Here is a 12,568-nt window from a genome sequence, read left to right on the forward strand (position 1 = left end):
TATGCTCTCTTCTTCTGGTCACTCCCAGATGAGCTGGGGTCCGAGTCTGTGGGGGATTGCTCCAATAGGTAATGCACATGGGGTCTTGACCTGCGCTCTGGTCTTGCACACATGATGTATCTTCTTCTTTCTCTTCTTTCTCTCCTTTGCTTGTCGAACCCTGAGTCGCTCTCATGGATGAGGATTTGGTTGGGTAGTCATGTCTTGGGCGCCTGTAGGCGGGATGGTGTTTGATGGCCCCATGCTTTGCACTTTGGACCTGGATGGGTTGTCTCTGGGTCGGTCCCTCCCCCTATCCCTGAATAATCTGCATACCGCTTTGAAGTGCCCTTCCTTGGCACAGGATGCACAGCGTTGTCCAGAAGAGCTCCTCTGCCTTCTTTTCTAGCCTATTCAAGTTCTCCCCTGAATTTGCACCTCCAAAACTCTCTACCTGGGAGTCTATGGCCCTCTTGACTCTCGCGAGTGCCAGGATCTCTTCCAGCGTGCAGGACTTTTGAAGTAGTTTTCTTCGGAACGCCTGCGAATCACATCCGGATATGATTTGAGATCTCAAGGCCTCGTTGTTTGAGTAATTGGCAAAGTCACCGTGTTTTAGCTTTGTGCGCTGTCGCATTACGTATGCGTCTATCATCTCACCTTTAACTTGTTTGGTGCTGTGATATAAGTGTCTTTCATAATCCACGTTGGTGTGTGGAGCGAAGTACGCGGCCAGCGCGTCTTTGAGGTCTTGGATAGAGTCTATGGAGTCAGGGGGCATTTCATCTATAATGTCGCGCGTGGCGGACCCAACCACGAGCTTCAATATGCAGAATTGCCTGGCGTCGGCAATCGGCCCTGTGGCTCCCATGTATAGGTCAAAGTCTCTAACCCACTTTGTCCATCTGGGACCCATGTTGCTGGTGTCAGTGATGTCGAACGCACCTGGCATTTGGGCAGCCAGCGTGTCTGGCAGATGGTATGGCACTGGATCTGGTATCTGAAGGCCTGGAATTGGGGGCCCATTTCCTTGAGCTTGTTCCCCTTGATTGCCCTCTTGACCCAACATTTCCTCTGTGTGTGGGTGACTTGGCTTGGGGTGTTCCTTGAGTCTTTATTGGGCCTCCTGCCAGCACTCCCTCACTCCCTGATGGCTGCCACTATGGCACGAGCACCATCAGCTGGAGGTGGTCCCTGGGTTGAGGCCCTCTGCCTCACTCTCCCCTCTTCATTGGGCCCTGGCTGAGCCTGCTTTTCCTGGGATAGGATGGCTGCCAATAGGGGCACGAGCACCATCCACAGAGTTTCTTTGGGAGGTTGGGTGGGGCACGAGTAGCACTTACTGTGTGTGGGAGCAAACACGTGCTGATCTGGAGCTTCCCCGCTCCGTGTGGCACATGTGCTGCTTCCTCAGATCACCGCTGCGGACCTTCGTTACGCTCTGAGGCTGCTCCCCTCCTTCCGCAATCACCGCCGCCGCCCAGGTTTCACTGAAGTGGGCCTGGTTATTGGTCAGGTCCCATCCTTGGGGCACCCCTCTCCCCGCTCGTGTATGATGCGAACCCTTGCTCTCTTTCACTCTCTACGAGGGCGGCCGCACATTCCAGGCCGCCCTCCTCGTCGCCAATGTTGGAGCGCGGGTAGGCCCTGGAGCGCAAGTGTCGCAGCACAGAGACAGACATGGGATGCTGCTAAACACGGCTTTATTTCTTACCATCCAACTTCGTTCTGCCTTTCCCCCATCCCCTCCCCGTCACTTCCCCTCCCCACATCAGTTCCCCTATCTCCAACGCCCCGCCTCCTGCTCCCAGGGCAACGTCAACATGACAAATATGTTGAGAGATATAGGATCTACGGGGAGGGGCTATTTTGCAACCAAGATTTCAGTATTGCTAAGTAGCCCCGTCATGGTGGGTCTGACACCTCCATGCAGAACTGGCTGGTCAGGCAAGAGCAGTTTGCATTCTCAGACTTGTAGTTACTTGCCTTCTTGCGTACTCTATATGGTGGTTCTGAAGCAGAGATATACACTGCCCCATACTATGTCCATCACTTATTTGTTTCTTGGCATGGTTGTACCCATAAAGTATGTTTTTTGCCCACAAGTTCAGAATGCAAAGAAAACCCAAATCTTGACCAGACAACTCACTTGTCTGCAGGTTTTGCATGGCATGGTGCAGACCACAATTAGACTGATGATGGGTGCAGCAGTTTACATATAGCGCCTTGCTCATGTAAGAGTCCATGCAGTGTGAGGGAAGCAGCTTCTGCTGTGTGTGTTTTTTGGAAATCTGGGAGAGCTGCACGTGACAGAATACACGAGAAGGAGGCGGGGCTAGATGTCCTATTCTATGCTCGGCCATTTTAGATGAAAGCATAGTATTTCGAGGGTTGGTTATATTATGTAATAAGGGTGCTTGCTTTTTTCATTATTTGGAACAAGCAGGCAAAATGTATTGCATACGTGGATAAAATTGCAGCTTTGCAAAAAAGTTTTTTTTTTGTTTGTCAAACACATAGCCAGGTTTGTGCATTTTTAAGGAATTCAATTGACCTCGTCTTTCACAAAGTAAACACTCATCTACTACGGGGCGCTATTGAAATGCAGGTGGCCCGTCACAGTTAACAGTTGGCACCTTTCCTTCGGAAGTGGAATGTTGCCTATGAAAGGGTCGCCACAGGGTGACTCGCCCCCATCACCCATTTCCCATTCATTGCTCTGTGCTGTGGAGTCTGCACCTGGCAATAGAGCGGTTTAGTCTCTGTACAGGCCATCTTGAATTGCCGCCAATGCTCTTTCTTTAGAAAATGTTTACTGTCAACTACACTCGAAGTATTGTTAAAACATCTCTCGTCATACATCTTTTCGTCCAAACAGCTGTTCATTGAATCCTGGTTGACGAGTGTCTATCGTGTGCTAATTCTGTCAGATGTCTCATTAGACCTATTATTGCAGAATCCAGACAAAGCTAAATTGAAAATATATTACACAGATTGGATTCTGACCCGAGCTCGATGTCTTGCTTATAAAGACGCTGATGAAATTCGATTTCCACACATAAAAATGCGTACATTACCAGCTTATTTAATTCGCTGTCCATCACACAAATATCGGAACAGTATCTTAAGATTACGGTTTAACTTATGGATCACCAGAGTTACAAGTTAAAAGGAGACTGCTGAGTAGATCGATGAATTTCTGTCGTTTTTGCACCTCGATGGACACTCGTGAATCCCTGATGCACCTCATCACGGAACGTAACGCTCTTCGATCTTTACCAGTAACTCACTTTACGAGACATTGTAATTATCTACGTCTCGCGCCCCAAGACTTGTCCTGGTCTCTAATATTGGGCTCAGGATATTTACCGTTACAGATTGCCACTGTAAACTTTTTATCAAGTTTAAATTTGGAGATCAAGTGACATCTGTCATCATTTTTGACCCCCTGCTAAAGCCAAAGAATCCGATTTATGTTTGCTTTATCATTGTTTTATTCATATTGGGGTGCATATCTACATGAGCGAACATGGGAGAAAATTGTCATTACCAGATTGTATACAGCTTATACTGAGTTCTGCTTGTTTTAAATTTCACACTGTTTGATTTTTATATGTATATTTTGTATTTGTATTTGAAAAGTTGATTTATTTCAACTAAAACAAATAAAAAATAAAATAAAAAAATAAATAAAAATAGAGCGCTAAATCACAGCTACAGGAATAAAGCCAGGCGAAAAATCCACTCTTGACCATCTAATCTGAATTTGCATCTTTACATCAAACTGTACCTTCTGAATCCGACAACTGAGTAAACACTGAGGGGTGTTCCTCCCCTGAGCCCACCCCCTCACCCCCCATAAACCTCTTGAAGCTTCGTCCCTGCAGTCAAGCAATCCCTGTGAACGGAGGTGCGCCATGGCGGTGAAAGAGGAGACACAATGACATCTTGGTGCTACAAGATGGATCCCAAGGTAATGTGGGGCGTACTTTAGGGGACCAAAGGGCACAGGGCACAGGCGTTGAAGAGATACAGCCTGAGCTAGGTATCTGCCTTTGCACTCTCAACCATTCTTGGCGGTACCCACTGTTCGCAAACTTCAGCTGATTGTATTTGCTTTTTCAGATTTGTCCTGCTCCATATCCCACACGTATAAACCCCACCTATTGACTATGGGACTCAGTGCATGGACTTGTGGGACTTGCAATTCAGAGGCTGGACCGAAGTCCGAGCCGGGGGAGGGAATGTGCCAGGGAGCACAGTCGCAAGCAGAGAGGAAGGACGAGTGGAATTTTATACTTTAAAAGTCGGGGTGATTATTTTGCATGGTTTGTATATGTGCTTAGCAAAGATCGACATCATCCTCGACCAGTTACAGGGGTATCTTTGGAAAGGCACTCTGCGATTGGCTAAGTCTCTTCCCAACTCTGTACTGCGACAGGAGCTGGGTTTGACTATTCTTTCCACAAGATATCACTGGCGGCTATTGACCAACCTGCTGTAACCTCCATCAAACTCCTTCTATGAGGATTTCCAAAGAATGATTCTAGAGAGAAATCCTTGCTCAGTAGTAAAATACTATGAGACCTTGGTGGAACTTCTAAATGAACTTGGGCTTACCCCGGCCGATCTCCAATATCGTATTATATATGTTAAAAGGCGTTTGTTTGAGGTCAACTGGTGTAAAACCCTTGAAGCAATCTCCACAAGAAGGCTTTGCAGTGAAGCTACTAGGTTTGTGGAAAAACGTGTACTTCGTAGGATGTATCCCTTAAAATGTCCCTGTTGTAAATTGCGCGATATAGGTCTTCGCTTCAAGTTGAAGTTGATGCATACTTATCAAAGGATCACGAAATGGGGAAATAAATCTGCAAATGAGGCTTTCAAAGGATGCCGCTTTTGTGATAACGTGGTTCAGAAGGAAACACTCAAACACCTAATTTACTGTAAATATTTTGATAAGATACGTGCAACAACTTTGGGGGTTCAGAGCATGGGTACGACAGTGCTATCCAGGGAATGGTTATGGATGTTATGCATGTGGGGGTGTTGTAAGTGGAAATAGAACAGAGCCCCTTTAAGAAGGAAGCCCAGGACTATGGGAGGGAGCGGGAGGCAGGAGGAAGGGGAGGAGCAAGGGAAGGGAAACGGCAGTAAGAGCATGGAGGAATAAAGGGAAGGTTGGAGAGGCAATGGCTCCTGTGTCTGTCATTCGGTGTGCGTGTGAATGGCCCACCTCAGCAGTATAACAACTGGCGACGAAGGGAAACGTCCCACGCCGTGGAGGAAATGGTACGGGTGACACCCCATGCGGGAGGTAGAAGGGCCTGGGTGCCCAGCAGCAGTAGGGGCCTGTGCGCCCAGCAATAATGGAGGGCCCGTGCGCCCAGCAGAACAGGAAGACGGAGGGCCCGGGAGCCCTGCAACGGAGGAGTACGGGTGCAGGACCTGAATACCCACCAGCATCCGGGGGCCCGTGTGCCCGCAGTGACCGAGGGCCGGCGCGCCCGCAGTAACGGAGGGCCTGTGCGCCCGTAGTGTGGAACGGCCCGTGAGCCCAGCAGTGGAGGAGGGCCCGTGAGCCCAGCAGTGAAAGTGGGCCCGTGAGCCCAGCAGTGAAAGCGGGCCCGTGAGCCCAGCAGTGTGGAAGGGCCCGTGAGCCCAGCAGTGGAGGAGGGCCCGCGAGCCCAGCAGTGTGGAAGAGCCCGTGGCCGTGAGCCCAGCAGTGGGGAAGGGCCCATGCGCCCAGCAGTGGTGGAGGGCCTGTGTGCCCAGCAGCAGTAGTGGAGGGCCCGGGTGCCCAGCAGCAACAGGGGCCCGTGTGCCCAGCTGTGTCCGGGGGCCCGAGAGCCCGCAGTGAAGACAGACGGGCCTGCGAGCCCAGCAACCAATGGTGGCCGCGTGTGCCCGGCAGCTGCCGAGAGCCGTGCGCCTGCAGTGAGGAGGGGCCCGTGTGCCCAGCAACGGAGGAGACGGAGGACCCGTTCGCCCACAACAGAGAGAGACCGGTGAGGAGCTCCGGAGGAGGGCCCGTGTGCCCCGCAGTGAAGAGGAACACAAGAAAAGGACCCGTGTGCCCAGCAGCTTGAAGGGCCCGTGTGCCCCGCAGCCCAACAGCGGCCTGTGCGCCCTGTCGGAGGGCCTGTGAGCCCAGAAGTGACCGAGGAAGGCCTGTGTGCCCGTCGCTGATCTGAGGCCCAGTGTGCCTCGAGAAGCTGAGGCCCGAGCGCCTTGAGAAGGTGAGGCCCGTGCGCCTCGAGAGGAAGAGGCCCGTGTGCCTGGGAGGACGAAGAGGGCCCGTGCGCCCGTCATCGACCGGAGGCCCGTGTGCCGTGAAGGTGAAGCCCGTGCGCCAGTATAACAGGGGGTATTCCACAAAAACTATATTGGCTTTGTCAAAATTTCTTGTGAAGCTAAATATTGAACTGGAAAAATTGCTATCCGTAGGATGACGTATGCAAGTCACATTGTCTTACCATGCCAGAGACTGAGTGTAAATAAGGGTGTGTGGCTGAAGTGGATGTGTGGAATCGTGCCCATATTACTGCCGGATGGGCACTATGCTTCCCTTCAAACTTTAACGGTATTTTATAATTGGTATGTCGTATTTGATGTCCCACCCACCCCCCCCCTCTCCCCCACGCCTCCCCACCTCCTTAACAAACAAAAAAAGTCACCTCCGCGGCTCCACGCCCACCGTACAAATGCTGCCCGATAAAAGAGACAGGCCACTTTCCTTCGTCATTGCCGCCTTTTCTCTCAGAGATCCAGGTTTCGGTTTTGTTTCGCGGTTTTCTGGCTGCACCCAAACGCACATCCCCCGAGACGAGTAATCGGAAACCAAAACTGCCGTCTTCCGAAAAGCACGACTGCCTACATAGAGAGAAAACATTTCTATCATTCCCTTGGCTTAACATCGCCTGCTGCTGTCTGGCGGGAATCCCAAGGTGAGTGCACGAGGGATGTGCCGACAGTAACACACATATATATATTTGTTTTCTCATGTTGTGTTCCGTATTTCGTGAGTCGACATTTTGGAACGGGCAACACAAGCCATCCTGCTGCAACTCGTGAGGTATTTTGTCTCCGTTTCACGCGAGCCTCTTGATATGAACAAACTAACTCCCGGGAGAAGCGAGGGCTATCAGAGAGTTCACCACTTAGCCTTGGTGTACATTTGCAATTGTTACAATTACTACAAACATACTTCGACAAGTAAGGCGTTGGGGGAATAAAAGCATCTAAAAAGAAAATAGATGTTAACCATTAGACAGAATTAAGCATTTGAACATTTGTTATACAAAATAGAATGGATGTAAAAATAGCTCATATTTGCAAAAGCTTGAAATGAATTGCCTAGGGAGTAGGTAATAGGATAAATAACGTGCCTTTCTTTGCTCAAGAATTTCTGTTTTCATGGAGTTCAAGCACTGGGGGAAGATGGTGGCAGAGCTCCTCTCATCTTATAGAGGAAGTAGGGGCAGAGCTCCTCTCATCTAATGGAGGCAATAGCGGCAGAGCTCGTCTTATCTTATGTAGGAAATAGGGGCAGAGCTCCTCTCATCTTTTGGAAGAAGTAGGGGCAGAGCTCCTCTCATTTTATGGAGGAAATATGGGCAGAGCTCCTCTCATCTTTTGGAGGAAATGGGGGCAGAGCTCCTCTCATCCTTTGGAGGAAATAGGGGCAGAGCTCCTCTCATTTTATAGAGGAAGTGGGGGCAAAGGACTAGGTTAATAGAAGGAACAAATGACATTAAACCTTGTAATGATTACTAATTTCCATGTTTTTCTCCTCTTCAGAGCAAATATTCTTGCCTCTGGGAATTTTATTTTGGTAAGATTAGCTCTATTACTGTCATGAATTTCATCTTATCCCTATCCCGTAACACACTCTCTGGCATCATTCATGCCCGATAGACCTCTGCACTGATGGCTAAGTTCTTGTTGGAGATGTTGTACCATGTCCGAATGAAGTAGACTACAAGGAAAAACATAGAGTCGACGGACGTGAAAACACAATGACCCAAATCAGGCGGTTATGGACGCAGAGCTGCCTTTGGTATTGTTGGTATACACCACTGTCCGAATTAGCCACGTTCGGACACCTCTGCTTCTCAATTGCCACTCACAGTCTTGAAGGGACTGGACTCAGTCACCATCTCTCTTAATATTCTCTTTGATGGGGGCTGCATTTAGTTACTTGATGTTATCTGATGGGGGATGGAGGGCTCCCTTGTCTACCAGGCTCTCTACCGTTGAAGGCATTTCGACCATGTAACTCCTCAGTGGCTGGCACCATTGTTCCCTCCTCCTGACCATGTAGGAAACAGCGGGTATTGCAGAAGTTCATCCTTGCGTCATAGGTGGGCCGTTGTACCAATCCTCTCCAAATAATACATCTCTTTGCTTCCCTTTTACCAATAATTTCCTACCGCATTGCTGTGGGGTGAACAGTTGCTCTTTCAAACAGGCTAAATGGTCCACACTTGCAGTTAAAATTGTCTCTGGACCAGTTCCACAGGCGAGCATGTTACGCTTGAGCTATTGTCCTGTGTCCTTTAGAGGTTGGTGTGGCATTAATCTTTGCTTTTTTACTTGTGCCCTTCATGGAGACAGATAGGATGGTGGTGCATGTTGTCTCCTGCATTGCGCTCAGGTTCTTCATTCAGAGAGCACAGGTCGGTCCCTTATGCAGTGCTACCGGCAGCGTGGAGGTGGTTGCTATCCTCCAACTGGACCGAACCGGGCCAGAGATCCCGGCGAATCGTTAGGCTTGGGAGATGGGGGCACGAGGAAGGATGCCCCTGCTAGCACTGAGCCAACTCTCCTGCCATCCTTGCCACTGTTAGGCAGGATTGGTGGCTGGCCTGCCGGTGCAGTGAATCTGTCTGGTGGAAGAAGCTCTGCCCAATAGCATGCCACCTCTGGTCTGTCTTGACAGTCTATTTTGTGAAGGATAGCTCAGGGGCAACATGCTCACCTTGTTAGCAAGACGACACGGAGCAACACAGGTTCAATCCCCGGGTCCGCGCTTAGAAACCTCTGGGTATTAAGCGTGTTATAAATAACCTATCATATCATATGTATGAGAAAGCCTCCGTGCTTTCTGGACTAGTGGCCTGGAGGCCGATCGGATCAGCCGGAGAAGCTCTGCTTGCCAGGTCTCTAAATAAGGTCATTGTATCCAACAGTGGTCTACTGTGGAGCTCCGTGGCAGGACCTTAGTTAAGGAAACAGATTGAGAGTAAGTGTTTCTACTCAGGGCTATGCCAGTTTCAAGGAATGATCTTTACATATATCAAGAAAATACAATAACATACATTTTATTTGGGGCATACACAGCAGCAGCCACACATGGAGTATGTAAACATTGAAATATGTGGTGGGTGCTAGGCACACTCCTAACTTCCCAGGATCACATTGATACTTCTATGGCCACACCGTTCCTCGTATTTGCTGAGTGGACACATGCAAAAGCCACTTTCTCCAATGTGGTCTCCCACTTGCCTCGCTTCCCACCACCCCAGATGCTGCATCAATCAAGGGCAATTGCAGTGACTTAAGAGAGCCATGGACACCTGCCGGGGGACTGGTTGGTGGAGACTCCTTACGCAGCGATCGCACCATGCAGTCGAAGGGTCGAAGGGTCGAAGGGCAGGGTGGATGCTGCTTGGTCTGCAATACATTTTTGTATCTCTCCGATGTTGCTGGCACCACCGCTGGCAGTCCTCCTTTTCAATCACGTCTTGCTTTACCTCTTAACGAGGGAACCGGCAAGCAACCCCCAACCCCAAATATACATTTTTAACCAATGCTAAGTTTCAAACAGTGCCTGGCATGCCCATACTACAAAGCAAGAACCATAGAGAATACAGTACTATTACACCCGGACGTCTCCTTACAATGGGGCAAGCTTCAGGATGCCCACTGCAGTAGCACCCCAACTTTCACTCATGAGAAAGTCTTACACGCCAGACAATCCTACAAGTGGATCCTAGAATCAATGACTGAGAGATGATATGATGACCACACCACTCTATTTTTTGAAAATGTAAACTGGCATCTGGAAAAGCAACAATTTCATTCAAAGTATTAGTCTCATATACCATCTATGTGTAATATCCAGATGTAAACCCTACAAGGCAGCACACAATTTGACATCCTTGTGGAAAAAATGACAAGGATCATAACATGTTAGAAAACTCAAATTAATGAAAGCTAATGGGACATTGCATAGAGGAGTATATTGCAGGGTTATCGGGGAGGGTTGTCTCAGGGGTCATGATAATGCTTCCTGTAGTTACCCAGTGGAAAAAAGAAGGGCATCTTTCTAGGATAGACACAGGGGACTGTTTTGTCCGGAGCACTAGTATCTGTGTCTACTTTGTTACACTAGCCTTGTGTCCCCGTGCAACCTCTGGCAGTGCAAGTGAGGTGGCGGGATCTTCAGACCTGTGCTTGGGGGTATACATCCAATCAAAACCTCAGCATGTCTTGGCTCCCTGCCATTGGCCTGAAAAAGTTGTGGGTGGTGCCAATGAAATGATTCCACCTTGTTAACTTGAAGACATTTTGGTGAGCTGCAGATCAGTTAAAAACATGTAACTCCTGTTCATGGGGCTGCATTTCATTTTTTCCAAGTTTATGGGTGTACAGAAAATCGCCTCACACCATGAAAGTGATTTATTTTTAACAGGCAAACTCATTTCCCTAGAAAAAATGATATAATACAGAAATATAAATGTACATTATTGTTCCAGACTTTTTTTATATTGTGGCAAATAGGGCCTTCGATGGAAGCAATATCAACAAAAGCATCTAAGTTGGTCACCATGTGACAGCCTGGTGGCCCCCGGGCCTCCCTAAAGGTAAATAGAGGGCTACAGTGAAGGTAGAGAAGGCCTGGGGGTGAAGGTGGAGGCACTTTGGCCAGGAGAAGTAGAGTAACCACCAGCTGTGTTTTTTCCTGCAAGGGGCCGCAAGACGCAGGTGGCAGTTTGAAGTCGATGATTAAGGGCACCAAGTGGAAGGAACTGAGGAAGCGGGAGTGTATACACAAAGTAGGATGGAAGGATGAGTGAATGAGAAGCCTGTGAACACCGCCACAAACTGGCAACTAGTAGGTAGGAAGGAGGTGCAAAGCCAGATGGAGCAAGCAGCACCTCAAGGAGAGAACCTTTACAGCACAGAGAAGAGAGGAACAAGGAATTCAGTGCTCAGCCCAAGAACTAGGCATCGGCGATGCATGATGATATGCACTGTCCACTGTTATCTCTGTTGAAAATATAACAACACTTTTTGAAACCATGGGGAGAGCAATCTATGATCCCTGCTTGGAAAGGAAGCCTATTCAAAGTCTAACACATTTTAAGAGAACCAAATATGATGCATGCTGGGAAAATATGTCTCTTCAAACTCTACTATTTACTGAGAGAACCAAATGTGATGCATGCATGCTGGGAAAAAAGATCAGATCAATGGTGAATAAGCAGTCAGAGAGCAAAGCATGATGAATACTGGGCGAAAAAACCTATTGCCATGTCTCTCTGAGGGGGAAACAGACAGGTGGAAACCCTGTGAGAGCGAGATTGTTTGGGCCTCCAGTGACCCCACACTATCAAAATATCAGGGGTCCAAGAGAATACAATGCTAGCCAACAATGGTCCAAGAGGGACTACAACAACCAGATGCCAAGCAAGGCACATGACTCCAATGCCTGTAAATAATTCAGCTTTATTCTTCAACACTTGCTAGGCGTGTCTGCTTCAAACTGGATTACCTGAATTCGGATTTCCTTGCCTGGAGTGAAACCAGAAGGAGATTCACATGTGTGCCAATCGGTTATAAATCACTACTGATTGCATCCCTTTGGGCACAGAAGAAGGCTGGCCTGCATTTTCACATTGCTGTGTGTTCTGTCAACTGACTTTTAGACACACTGTCCACTTGCCGTCTATTCTTTGTATTTCAATCGAAACAGCATTTTTTCTTTCTTTTCATTTTCTCTCAAGTGGACATTAAGTAATCGGCTGCAACTTGATGCCAGTGTTTCAGGAATTCAGGCACTCACACAATAGTCTCTAGACGTCCCGACCAAGACAAATATAAGGGGTACAACTTAACATCAGATCTTTAATCTGATCAAGCAAGACCTCTGTGTTACGTTTAATCGTGCTGCCAACCGTTAATGTAAATTGTAATCCTAAATATTTGAAAGAGCTATCACACCATTTGAGACCCAGAGGATCATTTTCGTGTTTGAAAACCAGAACCTAAGACTTCTCCTTATTAAGTTTATATCCAGATACAGAGGAGAACAAGTCTAATTTATTAAGTAAGTTAGGGATATTTATTTTGGGATTTTTAAGAAGTATACATATATCATCGGCATATGCCGCAAACTTGGTTTCATGTTTGCCACTTTTGATACCAGGAATATGTATATCCTTGCTAATAAGTTCTAGTAGGGGCTTAAAAGAGAAGACAAATAAGATTTGGGAAAGGGGCAACCTTGACTAATTCCCCTCTTAAGAGAGAAAAAGCAAGATAATTGTCCATTGAGAAAGATAGAATCTGGGGTCTGAATAGA

At 48.1% G+C, this 12,568-nt stretch overlaps 1 protein-coding gene and 1 long non-coding RNA gene across 4 annotated transcripts in view; one reads left to right on the top strand and one right to left on the bottom strand.

The window, feature by feature from the left end:
- The window catches only part of LOC138581382 (uncharacterized), a 46,490-nt gene extending 39,739 nt beyond the window's left edge, over positions 1-6,751 (bottom strand). Inside the window, exon 1 of the long non-coding RNA XR_011304543.1 lies at positions 6,657-6,751. This is a non-coding gene — a long non-coding RNA (uncharacterized lncRNA). The remainder of the gene's footprint in view (positions 1-6,656) is intronic.
- Positions 1-12,568, top strand: part of STING1 (stimulator of interferon response cGAMP interactor 1) — a 417,814-nt gene that overhangs the window by 25,579 nt on the left and 379,667 nt on the right. Inside the window, exon 1 of one of the 3 annotated variants that reach the window (XM_069652676.1) lies at positions 6,784-6,926. The exons of the other annotated variants lie outside the window; for them this stretch is intronic. The gene's annotated coding sequence lies outside the window, so the exon portion shown is untranslated. Of the gene's footprint in view, positions 1-6,783; positions 6,927-12,568 lie in introns of those variants that run through there. 3 annotated transcript variants of the gene reach the window in all.

Source organism: Ambystoma mexicanum, chromosome 3p (genome assembly GCF_040938575.1).
Source record: "Ambystoma mexicanum isolate Mex_15411 chromosome 3p, UKY_AmexF1_1, whole genome shotgun sequence".
Taxonomy (NCBI): domain Eukaryota; kingdom Metazoa; phylum Chordata; class Amphibia; order Caudata; family Ambystomatidae; genus Ambystoma; species Ambystoma mexicanum.